This window comes from Phyllobates terribilis, unplaced genomic scaffold (genome assembly GCF_046119375.1).
Source record: "Phyllobates terribilis strain yellow unplaced genomic scaffold, ASM4611937v1 Scaffold_1__5_contigs__length_1240528914, whole genome shotgun sequence".
NCBI lineage: Eukaryota > Metazoa > Chordata > Amphibia > Anura > Dendrobatidae > Phyllobates > Phyllobates terribilis.
In genome coordinates this window covers 788,427,785-788,441,639 of record NW_027362761.1, presented here as the reverse complement: position 1 = coordinate 788,441,639, position 13,855 = coordinate 788,427,785, and the positions used below count along the sequence as shown (strand labels likewise).

The following is a 13,855-nucleotide window of genomic DNA, read 5'->3' as shown; positions in this document are numbered from 1 at the left end:
GCAGCATCTATCACTTGCCGATAGATACTACTGCACACACGCAGCGGCCATTTTGTTAGAGCAAAAATAATCTGGATCCAGCAAAATGGCCGCGGCGCGTGAGCAGTTGCATCCATCAGCAAGTGATGCTCTTAATCTGCGCAAACCCCGCCCACTGGTGGGCGGCACATGCGCAGATTGAAAGCATTGCTTGCTGATAGATGCTACCGCGCATGCTCCGGTGCCATTTTGTTAGAGCAAAAAAAATCTGGCTCCGGCAAAATGGCCGCGGCACATGAGCATTTGCATCTATTGGCAAGCGATGCTCTTAATCGGTGCAAGCCCTGCCCACTGGTGGGTGGCGCTTGTGCAGAATAAGAGCACAGCTTTCCGATAGATGATTGACTGCGGTGCATGCGCACTATCATCTATCGGAAAGCTGTGCTCTTATTCTGCACAAGCGCCACCCACCAGTGGGCAGGGCTTGCACCGATTAAGAGCATCGCTTGCCAATAGATGCAACTGCTCTTGCGCCGCAGTCATTTTGCTGGAGCCAGATTTTTTTGCTCTAACAAAATGGCCGCTGCGCATGCGCAGTAGCATCTATCAGCTAGCGATGCTTTCAATCTGTGCATCTGTCGGCAAGCGACAGATGTTACTGCGCCTGCGCGAGCACCATTTTGCTTGATGTAATTTTTTTTCTAACCCCACATAATGCATATACTATGTAAAATAGGAGGCAGATCACTGAAGGTACAGTGACCTGTCATAAGCGCATATAGAGGACTATGTAAGCAGAGCACCACATAAAGCACCAGAATCTCATTATCTCCAAACTGCAAATAAAGATTAAACAAGAACCACAGGGCGGATTTCATCAACCCAGGTATCATTTTAATCAGTGTAACGGCGCCCATCTGACAGTGTATGTAGTTTACTTAGCACAATCCTGCTGACCAGTTCACTTTAAGAGGACCTCTTTCGTTGGTCCCGACCTTCCAGTTTCTTTTAACCACAAAATGGCAAAAGGAGAGGAAATGTTTTGTGAATCTCCAATAAGACCCAGAATGGTTGTGCTCATTTTGAGGAAAGTGGGTACTCTTACCACCTGTCACTTCAAAGAGGAGTTTGTCTATGTGATCACTAAAAAGGCAAGAATCCATGAAGGGAAGTGAAATCAGAGCCTTTTTGGAGGCTGCATCAGCAGACCCAACATTTGAGCCAAAAGGTGCAGTGGATATCCAGACACTGCCATAGAGCAGTCAAAGAGCCTGGAGGCGCCAAAGGTGTCTTTGAGGATATATATGCCTGCTTCAGAAATCTGTTGAACAAGGTCTGCTAAATCCTCAGGTAAAGCCTAGACAGGATGCCACCTTGTAATACCTGTCAAATGGCAAATATAGCTTTTAGAGACAAACCAGTAGTTTTAAAGGATTATTTGGCAAACTATTCCATTTTCCTATCTAGCATGCCCTGGAAGGACCATTAATAAAGTGTCTACAGACGGGAAACTGGCAGGTCCACAAGAAGTGAGAAAGATCATCTTTCCAGAGTGTCTAATGGGAAGGGATACAATAATCCTAAACATTTTGCTTTGGTGAAATACTTGTCCAGAGAGCTCCATTCCTTGAAAAGTTCAAAGTAAAATTTCTGTTACAAGGGAAAGTATTTTCTTGGAATTTGGCGAGAAAGCCGAAAAGGAAATAGTCTCCTAATTCAGTAAGTGCCCATGATGTTCAAGGTCTCCGTTATAGCCGTAATAAGACTGTCGACCATGCAAAACAGAATGGAGGTCTATTCCTCATTCATATCCGAGCCAGACTGGGAAATGTCTTCAGAAAGGTCAAGGACTCTGGATGGAACACTCAGCAGTAGTTGGAAGTCGGCTGTTTATAGAGGATTTGTCACGAGATCCTACTTCTGTGGTTGTCTACTAAACATCTGTAAACCCTAGCTGAGCCTGTGGCGTTAAGCAACCAAGCATGTCCACAATGGATATAGATACCTTAGTGAGGTCTGATACTGCTGATGCTAATGAGCATGCCCACTCAGATTTTGGACTCATTGTGGACTGAGGGATGGGAACTATTTTGCAGGGGTGCACTGACAGGCTGTCAGACACAAACAAATATTAAAGTGGGGTTCTGACTGCCTGCATAGAAATTTAACCTACAGTACGCAAAATGACACACTTTCACCATTCCCTGGGGCTCGTACCGGGACACGGAGTTGTTAATGGACAGATTTGATAACTACTACTTAGTAAAAGAATGCTGGGAAAATAAGAAACAAGGAAATGCCAATGACAGAACCTACCTAGTTAGAAGTAACGACAAGGGTTCTTGGAGATGACAGACTTACTGGAACTGGAGCAGAGAAGGCCTGCTTCCACATAACAGCAAGCCTGGAGGAGAGGGCCGTTCCCTGCCAAAGAGGGAAAATGTCACCTCAGGCAAGTGAAAATACAGGAAATGGGCCCAAAGAGATGTCTGACCTTATGGATTCACACTTCGTGAAATGTCGCGCCCTAGACTTGTGGCCTAACTGCTGCCACGGCCCGGGGACTAAATTTGAGGCTAGAAGGGGCAAAGATTGGCAGCGATAATAAGCCGGGCTGACAATTTGCCAGGAATTAAAAAATCATTGCCTCTACACAAAGTGAAAACCTGCCTCTGGAGGGTCGAGAAAATAACTACCCGGCTTGATATCACTATAGGGCACTATGGGGTACAGCGTCACCTGGGAATGAGCTGGGCTGTATGAGTGAGCGCTGGAAAAGAATTGACCTACTGTACCTTATGCCTGGCTAGACTGTGTGCAGTGGCAATGCAGGGAAACACATTGAAGAGGCCCCCTGCAACGTGAAAAAAATGGATATCTATATGGATTTTGCTGGGAGAATTGATAAGGATGAATCTGTATCTGAGCTCCCCAAGTGAAGTTGAGCTGAGATTCATTGAGGTCTGTTTGAGAGTCTAAAAAGAAAGCTCAGTTCTAATGGAGCTGCAAAATAAGCAGAAAAATAAAATAAAATGATGGTACGATCACCACCACCTCTTTTTAGGATTTATTGTTTAGCTTTTTTTTTTTTCTTAAAAAAACAAAAAGAGGCAAAATAAAAGTAATATAAATACTTACCTAGAAACAATACTTCTCTAGCATCTATGAGGCGGATTATCCTTGTTCAGCAGGGTCACTGCTTTGCTGCGTTCCTCTTTGGTTGGAGAGAGGGCACTGGTAGATGGTCTGCAGTGTTTCACCCTATAGCTGTTGGGCTACAGCAGAGTTGAGTTCTCCTGTGTCTCCTTTTCTTTTGTGGGTAGGGCCTCATGTGGGCAAACAGGTTGATTGTTCAACCATGTATTCCCAAGCTAAAATGAAAAGTGTTAAAATAAAAAAGCTGTACCTGTGAGCAGGTATGTCTGCGTCCAGTGAACACTAAGCTAATACGGATTAGATTACAGATGGCAGGGGAGTATAGCCACTGGGAGGTGCGAACCCTTAGTCCCTGCCTCCAAGTGACAGCCAGCTATAAGCCATGATTCTGTGTGTTACAACATGACATGGACGAGAAAAGGAGATTACATAAATATTATTTAAACTAAGATTTTTATTATGAAAGCACATGACCACTGCAGCCAGTAACTAGGCTCACTGGTTTCATACCGTCATCTCCTCACACAAGCCTATCAATAGCGGCTCACTATGGAGACAATGTAAAAAAGAAAAAAATAGTAAAGTAAAAAATAAATATAAAAAAAGCTTGCATTACCCCCACCCCCCTCACCTAATTTCCAATCTAAGGCCCCGGCCGCACTATCAGTATTTGGTCAGTATTTTTTTCTCGCGAGTGGGAGAATAAAGAATTAGTGACTTGTTTCTATTCTACCTTTTCTCTGTTCCTCACCTGGTTTTGGCTCCCACTCCTGAGAAAAAATACTGACCAAATACTAACCAAATGCGGATAGTGGGGCTGCGGCCACTTAATTTGCGCCATCCGTTCAGTCGTTCAAAACATAAAATTAACGCATACCATAAAAGCCGTAAAAAAAAAAGCACCAAAAATTGTATTTTTCTCAGTCATCTCCACCCGCATCATACAAAAAAAATTCTGAATAAGTGTTCTGAAAGCTGTATGTGCCCCAAAACGATAAACCATCAGCAGACCCACACAAAAAGGAATTACAAAATTCAAGCCCTTATGTAGCTCCGTTCACAGAAAAATATAATCTTCATAAAAATTAGATAGGCTTTTACATTTTTTTTTTTGTTAAAAAAAAAGTTTGACACTATATTTTAAGTTTGGTAGCACCATATCGTACTGACCACGAGTCAAGATACCAGATCACTAAATGCTGTAAAATAAAACCCAAAAAACATTGACAGAATACATTTTCTTTCTACTATTTTTCTTCTCTCTTTTTTTCCCCCCAGTTTTGTAGTACATTCTATGAAGTTAAAGTAACTGGTGCCAATCAAAACTACAACTTGTTCCGCATAAAAAATAAAAAAAAAAATCCCTAAGGCTATGTGCGCACGATGCAGAAATGCTCAGGATTATTTCCTGAGTGTTTCTGCATCTCACTGGCAGAAAAAAAAGCATGCTGATTGTACATGCGGATTGTACATGCGTTTTCCTGCCAGGGTCAAGCGGATGTGAAGCGTTCTTCACATGCATTTCCGCATGCGGGTTGACAAGCGCTTTCCAAGCGATTTTAGCATCACTTGGAAAGTGCTTGTGAAACTAGGTCACACTGCAACCGGCATGGATTTATGTAGTGTGACCCAAGAGAATGGTTAAAAATAAAAAATAACCCTTTTACTTACCTTCCGATGGCCCCCCGAGACTTGCTGCGCTCCTGTGCTGGCTGCCGGCAGATCGCAGTACACTGTACTGAAAAGACCTGCCGTCACATGACTGTGACGTCAGCACAGGTCCTTCAGTCCTGCGCAATCTGTCGGCAAGCAAAGAGAAGGAGTTTGGGGGCCGTCGGAAGGTGAATACAATCTTTATTTTTTATTTTATTCTTTTTTTTAACATCTTTTAATGGTACCTGGGTCAGGAGGAGAGTCTCCTGTCCTCCACACCTGGGTACCATCCGCACATTAGAACGCACCCATTATGCAAGTACACATGCAGTCTTGCGGAATTGGCGCGTTCTAATGCAAGTCAATGGCGGCGAAAACACAGCGCTTCCGCAAAATTAATGGACATGCTGCGGATTTTTGAGCGCAGCATAAGCGCTGTGGAAAAATCCGCAGCATGGGCATTGAAAGTGCGGAATTGCATTGGAGACCATGGGGGAAGGTTTACCAAGCGTTTCCGCAGAAATTCCGCAGCGTAAAAGCTTGAAAAACGCATCGTGGGCACACAGCCTAATGCAGATTTCTTGAAGATAAAACTCAGGGCTGTGGAGTCTGTAAGCCAAACACCAGTCATTTTCCAAGTACCACATCAGGATGGACGCAACTTTATTTTAGTTTCCTTCTATGTTTTACCTTCACAAAGCAGATTGGAATATTAGGAAGGGAATGTAATAGGCGCTGTCATGATGGACTCCTGGAAAACCTAAGAGAATACCAAAGTATACGTCTAAGGCGGGACTACTGCTTGGAGGACACTTTTTGACCTGATAAAATGTCCAGTTTATAATGCCTGCAAAAGGTGTTAAGACTTGTCCATGTTGCAGCTCTGCAGATTTGGTCCACTGATGCCCCTGCTCGTTCTGCCCGTGATGTGGCTATTGCTCTAGTAAAATGGGCTCTGATGTTATCCGGAGGTGATCTTCCTTCAGATGAATATGTCAGACTAATCACTGACATGACCCATCTTCCCAGCATTGTTTCAGATGCCTTTTTCCCCCTTGTTCTTACCTGCAAACTGTTCGAACTGGGTAGGGTCAGCTCGTCAGTCCTTTGTTGTCTCTAAGTATTGGGGGACTACTCTCCTGATGTCCAGGGAGTGAAAAATTAATTCTTGAGCGTTTTTACCCATTTTTTGACAAAACCATAAAAATGATTTCCTGGCTCATATGAAAAGAGGTTACTTCTTTTGGTAGAAATGCTGGATCTAGCCTGAGGATAATACAGTCATCTAGGATCCTTAATTGAAAATGCTTGTATTTCTCCTATAGGCCTTGCCGTTGTTATAGCGACCAGGACGGACGCTTTTAAAGGAGAGGAATTTAATACTTGATTCTTAAAGGGGTTCATAAGGCTGTTTACATGAACCATTTAGGACTATATTTAAATCCCATGGTGGAACATAGGTCTTAAGTATAGGTCTCATTCTACTCGTGACCTTAATGAATCTTTGAATCCATGGATGACCCGCTAGTGCAGTGTTTCTCAACTCCAGTCCTCCGGATCCCCCAACAGATCATGTTTTCAGGATTCCCTTGGTATTGCACAGGTGATGCAATTATTATCAAGGCATCAAAAGATACCACAGGTTCTCTCAGCTGTTCAATACTAAGGAGATCCTAAAAACCTGATCTGTTGGGGGGTCCTGAGGACTGGAGTTGAGAGAAACTGTGCTAATGGATAGTCCATGAAGGCACTTAAGGCTGCAACTTGCACTATTAAGGTGCTAGGTAGTGATGAGCGAGTATGTTCGGCTAACCCTTTCGGCGATTATGCTCAGCCGAGCACAGAGTATCTTCAGCGTACTCTGTGATCTGTTTGAATCACTCCCGTGTGCATGATTTGCGACTGTTTGACAGCTTTAATACATGTGAGGAATGGACATATCACCAAGTACGCTGAAGATACTCGGTACTCACCGGAGCATACTTGCCGAAAGGGTTAACCGAACATACTCGCTCATCACTAGTGCTAGGTCTTAGGCCCTTATCAAATCCCGTCTGTAGGAACCCTAGAATTTTTGGAATGTTAGGGCTAGAAATGTCTGTAATGTCTCTTGATACTGCGCACAAAATATTTTCAAAATGTTTGTGTACATTACCGATGTCACTGGCTTCCTACTATTTTGCACTGTTGATATGACAGAATCAGAAAGTCCTTTAGATCTTGGGATCTGCCTCTCAGGATCCAGGCACATAAGTGAAGGAATTTTACATTGAAATGGTATATTGATCCCTGTACCAGCAGATCCTGTCTCTCTGGAAGGATAATTGGATCTTCCAGGGAAACCAACTTCTCTTGGGCCAAAAGGGTAGGATTACTATTACTTTGGCATGGTCCTCCTTTACCTTCCTTAGAACTGTTGGAATCACGGGAAAGGGAGGAAAGGTATCTGCTCAGTCCGTATCCCATTTCTGGGATAAGGCATCTACCCCTGTCGGCCTGTTTTTTGGAATGAATTTGGCTATTTTTTCTTGTAGCGAACAGATCCAACTGAGGAGTTCCGCATTGATGTATCATGTGATGGAACACTTCCCAGTTTAGTTCCCATTCAGACTGTTGCACTGTTTCTCAACTGAGGAAGTCTGCCACAGAGTTCTGGGAACCCTTCAGATGTATTGCTGTTATTGACAGCACTGTCTCTTATGCCCACTGAAAAATATTCCCTGCTAAAGCTTGCAGATGGCGATGTTTTGGCCCCCATTGATGTCCAAGGAAGGCTACTGTCGTCATATTGTCCAACAGGATTCTGACGTGTTGATTTTTTAAAACTGACATCTTTTTAGTGTTTCCAAGACTACCTGGAGCTCTCACAGGTTTGGTGATCCGGGAAGGACTAACTCCTGCCAGGTACCTTGTAGGTACTGATCCCTTACATGGGCCCTCCAGGCACTGTTATTTGCATTAGTGGTTACTGTGACAAAAGGAGACAACTTCCACACGATACTCTTCCAAAGGTTGGTCCTAGAAGTCCAACAGGTCAGTGATTTCCTTGTTATTACGGATAAGGTTATTTGCTTGTCTAGGCCGTTCATCTTCCTGTTCCAAGTTGTCAGAATCTGATGGTATAGTTGTCTCTAGTGAAATTGGCTCCACCGAACTCCAGGTATGGAGGCTGTCATTAAGCCTAAAATCTTCATGCTTTCTCTGATGGAGACCTTTGATCTTCTTCCAAAAGCCAGGACTCGGTCTCTTTAGGGAAGAAAAAGCCTGGAGGGAGGCATCCGACCATTTTGAAAAATCAGACCCCTTTCCTAGTCACGTCAGTAAGGGGTTTCACAATTACGGAGTAATTTTAGATAAATTTCTGGTAAAAATTACCCCAAAAACTGCACCTCCTGGACGGCGAAAACACATTTTTCCAGTTTACCATCAATGTGGTTATCCCTTAATATCTGGAGCACCTGTTTAACATGCCCCCAATGTGTCTCAAAATCAGGTGAGTAAATCATAATATCGTCCAGATAGACCACTACAAACCTCCCCACCAAATGATGGAAAATATAATTTATGAAATGCTGGAATACAGCAGGTGAATTGGTCAAACCGAAAGGCATAACCAGACTCTCGAAATGCTCTTCAGGGGTATTGAACGCTGTTTTCCCATTCGCCCCCTTCTCTGATTCTAACCAGATTGTAGGCTCCCCTTAAATCCAACTTGGAGAATACCTTAACTCCTACAACCTGGCTGAACAAACCTGGAATCAGAGGAAGAGGGTATGGATCTCTGATGGTAATTTGGTTCCCGGAAATCTAAACAGACGTAGACGGCCATCTTTTCTCTTCACGAAGAACTCTGCCGCCACAGGCGAAGATGAGGGCCTAATGTGTCCCTTCTCCAGACTTTCCACAATGAAATCCTTCATGGCATGTCTCTCAGAGACAGAAAGATTCTTTTGCAAATCTCCGGGCAAATTTATGATGTAAAGACACCCCCTAACTGCATGGGTTCCCCCACCTCTCCCAGTACAGGTTCACCGCCAGACCGCTCCCCCGGCAGAGGCACATAACCCGGACAAGTAGGCCCTGGAGAAGGTGGTCTCACCAGTCTATCCCGAAGGCGTATATATCAAGACATATGGCCAACGACATGGCAGCCTCCAAGGACTGAGGGGTTTCCATATACTGCCAAGGCATCTTTCAACCTTTCAGTAAGACCGTCACAAAATTGACTTCTAAGGGCCGAGTCATTCCATTTAGAATCCATTGCCCATCTAGGGAATTCAGAACTGTATGTCTCCACTGACCGATTTCCCTGCTGAAGGCAACGTAGCCTAGACTCAGCCAAGGTGACTGTCAGGGTCATCATAGATAAGCGCCAGAGCCACGAAAAACCCCTCGAAAAAACAGAATGGAGACAAACCGAATCCTGCGGTAAAGAAAACGCCCACGATTGATGATCTCCCTGCAGTAGAGAGATCACAATTCCAATAAGCTGTTCCTCAATTCTGGAGAAATAAGGATGAAGTTTAAAATACAGTTTGCAGGCTGGGAGCTATCTGGGAAGTTTGAGGGGAAACTAAATCCATGACTGAACTCTGGACCTCTTCTCTTATTATGGCCCTAATGTCGGTTATAAAGGATGAATGTTCTTCCTTAACCACCCTAGCAATACAGTCTGTGCATAATTGTTTCCCATATGTATCCGGTAGTTTTGAGTTACAGATGGCACATCTTAACCCTTTTTTCTTAGGGGCTGACAATGTCATGGCTCTTATAGGAATCTCCTTGTCCTATAACAAGGGATCATATAAAATACTATCGTAGATATATGGAATCAGAGTGAAACTGAAAAAGGGAGAAATACCCAGCTAACTCACTTGTACTGGAGGTTCAGCCGGTGTATCAGAGCGACCAGTGTTTTGTCTTCCCATAGCTGGCGGTCTGAATCCACTGATAACCTTAGTTTCCTTTCTACCAACTCTTAAATAGCATTTATATCACCTGTCCTCCAATCGTCAAAAAGGCGTTTCCCCTTTAATTTAGGATTTGGCGCCATTTTTTTCAAACAGACGGAAGTGCGTTCCACGGTGGAACACACGCCGGTTACTAGAGGTCTGCACGTCACTACCTCTGTAACCGGAAGTGCCGCTTATTCCATTCTTCAGCGCACATAAGTCCCGCAAGTAGAGCTGAAGCTGCACGAACAGAGAGCCCCGTTTGTGGGGGAAGCGGTTCTCCTCATGAGCCAATGCTCTACCAGACAGGCTGAGGGACCCCTTCACCAGCGGGGTGTCTGCCTCCAGACCCACGGCAGAAGGAAAGAGAGGAATGCGAGGACCCTGTCCCGATCCTCCTGAGTCCGGCATCAAGAGCTCTTGCTCAATGGAAAACTCGTGAGTTCACCTCTCTGCATCTGTCCCTGATAGGGACAGAAAAAAAACACTGGGGAATGTGGTTTAGGCACACTGGCTCAGAAGGGAGGGGGACATTTGGGAGAACAGAATTAGCTGGATTTCTTTTGGGGTGAGGAGCCATTTTGCTTTTCCAAAGTCTTTGTGCTACCAGTAAGGCGGAAGTCCTCTATATTTAAGTTAACAGATGACGGACCTGAGCAGGAACTTGCTTTTTTGTGGATTGAATTGAAGCTTTTACTGGGAACATTTTACATAACATTTTGGATCATGTTTATCCTGTGCTTACACTAAGAAATTACATCGGGGTTTCCATCTCAATCTCCGAATTATGTAATTCAGATGAAACCTCGAGGGATCCAGTCACTATAATGAGGCAGCAGAGTTACTCTGCACTCCTTCTGGTCTCTGTTCAGCCCTGTCCTTTTTAGAAGTGCCCAAAATTGTCCACATTTTTATGCATGCCTAAAAAACAGACACCGCCGGATCACTGGAAACACAGCGTCCACAGTGTCTCCATCTGCCTCATTATAAGAAATGTTCCGCTGGGGGTTCCGCCTGAATCATGTATTTCAGAGATTTACACAGAAACCCTGGTGTAAGCGCTCAGTACAGGATAATTGAGTCGAGCCTTACTCAGATTTATGGTAGGCAGAATGAACAAAATCAACAGCACGTGAAGAACTGTTTTTAGTTATTTTTCACACCGTTTCTCGTGCAGTATAAAGTGATTAGACAATTTTATTCTTCTGGTCAGTGCAATTACAGCGATATCAAATTTATGATTTGTTTTAACGTTTTGCCGCTTTTACACAAAAATAATTTTATAAAGTAAAGAATTGTTTTGCATTGCCATATTCCGAGAGCTATATCTTTTTTATCTTGTTAAAGATAGATTCTAAAATCTGCTAAAAAACATTATATGAAACTCTGATGTATACTAAATATCTATACTTATATTCTGTTATATGTTATGAATCTTGTTTTGCATATATCTGTTATATTGGATATCATTTAGTCATATATACCCTCACTTTAATATATATTATGAGAACCTTGATATATATATATCAGATATCTGTACTCGTGTGTCACCATATATATATATCCTGAAAGGACTAGTTGGAACTGGTTATAGAAGTGGACTTTCAAATTGTTTACAAGAAGGAGACAAGACAAAGGATTCAACATGACACCTCCCAAGAGAATATCCTGACGAATGAGGAGAATATCTGGGGGGGACACTTAACCCCATAGGACAACATAATGAGACTTATCTATACCATGGGCCAAAGACTACTGTGATTGCTCAATTGCCTCAGGGCGACACCCTATTGGGACTTTCCTTTATACTGAACATATATATGTTATGCTGGAATAATAAACACATCTTTCCTGCGCCATCTCTCTTCAAGAGAAGTTCAGTATCTGACTATCTGTCCGATATCAAAGCTTCACGTATACACTTGAATAAGTTAATTTGGAAAGGGATAAGCAAAGGGTTTGGGTCATTTGAACCTCACTTCCACAATCTCTCCGCTGACGAAGCTGTATGGCGGCTTGTTTATCACGTTACAGGATGACGTTTTCAGCATACCATTTTTATTTACATTTGACTTTTTGATCGTGTTTTATTCCATTTTTTGCTTGGTGGTATGATGAAAAAGCATTGTTTTTTCCCTTTTTTACGGTGTTCACTGAAGGGGTTAACTAGTGTAACAGTTGTATAGATTGCGTCGTTCCGGACGCAGCTATAGCAAATATGTGCCCTTTGTTTATTTTTGTTTTTACGTTAAATCTAAGTATGTATTGGTGTGTGTGTGTGTCTCTGTCTGTCTGTCTGTCTGTCTGTCTGTCTGTGTGTGTGTGTGTGTGTGTGTGTGTGTGTGTGTGTGTGTGTGTGTAGACCAACAGTTTGGACACACCTCATTTAATGATTTTTCTGTATTTTCATGACTATGAAAATTGTACATTCACACTGAAGGCATCAAAACTATGAATTAACACATGTGGAATTATATACTTAACAAAAAAGTGTGAACCAACTGAAAACAAGTCTTATATTCTAGGTTCTTCAAAGTAGCCACCTTTTGCTTTGATGACTGCTTTGCACACTCTTGGCATTCTCTTTATGAGCTTCAAGAGGTAGTCACCGGAAATGGTTTTCACTTCACAGGTGTGCCCTGTCAGGTTTAATAAGTGGGATTTCTTGCCTTATAAATGGGGTTGGGACCATCAGTTGTGTTGTGTAGAAGTCAGGTGGATACACAGCTGATAGTCCTACTGAATAGACTGTTAGAATTTATATTATGGCAAGAAAAAAGCAGATAAGTAAAGAAAAGCGAGTGACCATCATTACTTTAAGAAATGAAGGTCAGTCAGTCCAAAAAATTGGGCAAACTTTGAAAGTGTCCTCAAGTGCAGTTACAAAAACCATCAAGTGCTACAAAGAAACTGGCTCACATGAGGACCACCCCAGGAAAGGGAAACCAAGAGTCACCTCTGCTTCTGAGGATAAGTTTATCTGAGTCATCAGCCTCAGAAATCGCAGGTTAACAGCAGCTCAGATTAGAGACCAGGTCAATGCCACACAGAGTTCTAGCAGAAGACACATTTCTTCAACAACTGTTAAGAGAAGACTTTGTGCAGCAGGCTTTCATGGTAAAATAGCTGCTAGGAAACCACTGATAAGGACAGGAAACAAGCAGAAGAGACTTGTTTGGGCTAAAGAACACAAGGAATGGACATTAGACCAGTGGAAATCTGCGCTTTGGTCTGATGAGTGCAAATTAGAGATCTTTGGTTCCAACCACCGTGTCTTTGTGCGACGCAGAAAAGGTGAACGGATGGACTCTACATGCCTGGTTCCCACCGTGAAGCATGGAGGAGGAGGTGTGATGGTGTGAGGGTGCTTTGCTAGTGACACTGTTGGGGATTTATTCAAAATTGAAGGCATACTAAACCAGCATGGCTACCACAGCATCTTGCAGCGGCATGCTATTCCATCCGATTTGCGTTTAGTTGGACCATCATTTATTTTTCAACAGGACAATGACCCCAAACACACCTCCAGACTGTGTAAGGGCTATTTGACCAAGAGGGAGAGTGATGGGGTGCTACGCCAGATGACCTGGCCTCCACAGTCACCAGACTTTTAAGAACCTAGAATGTAAGACATATTTTCAGTTGTTTCACACTTTTTTGTTAAGTATATAATTCCACATGTGTTAATTCATAGTTTTGATGCCTTCAGTATGAATGTACAATTTTCATAGTCATGAAAATACAGAAAAATCTTTAAATGAGAAGGTGTGTCCAAACTTTTGGTCTGTACTGTGTGTGTATATATATATATATATATATATATATATATATATATATTAAAGATTTTTAAAAACTTTATTTTTACTTTCTTACAATGTCTGAGGATGGGACATCAACTTTCCATTGACTGATTGCTGATCTAACACTCATTAGGGCATTAGATCAGTGCATCGCAGATAGTGAGGGGCATGGCAGCTCCTGCTCTGACCTCATGCCCATCTTTCGGCCCAGAGACACCATGGAGACCATCGGTACAACGAAATCACAATCGCGCTGTGCCAATCGGAGCTCCCATCCTCTGCTATGCCGATCGATATTGCTGTCATTCACAGCGG

General features: G+C 43.0%; 1 protein-coding gene across 7 annotated transcripts in view; it reads right to left on the bottom strand.

The window, feature by feature from the left end:
• The window catches only part of CENPC (centromere protein C), a 267,360-nt gene that overhangs the window by 131,721 nt on the left and 121,784 nt on the right, over positions 1-13,855 (bottom strand). The gene's annotated exons all lie outside the window — the stretch shown is intronic.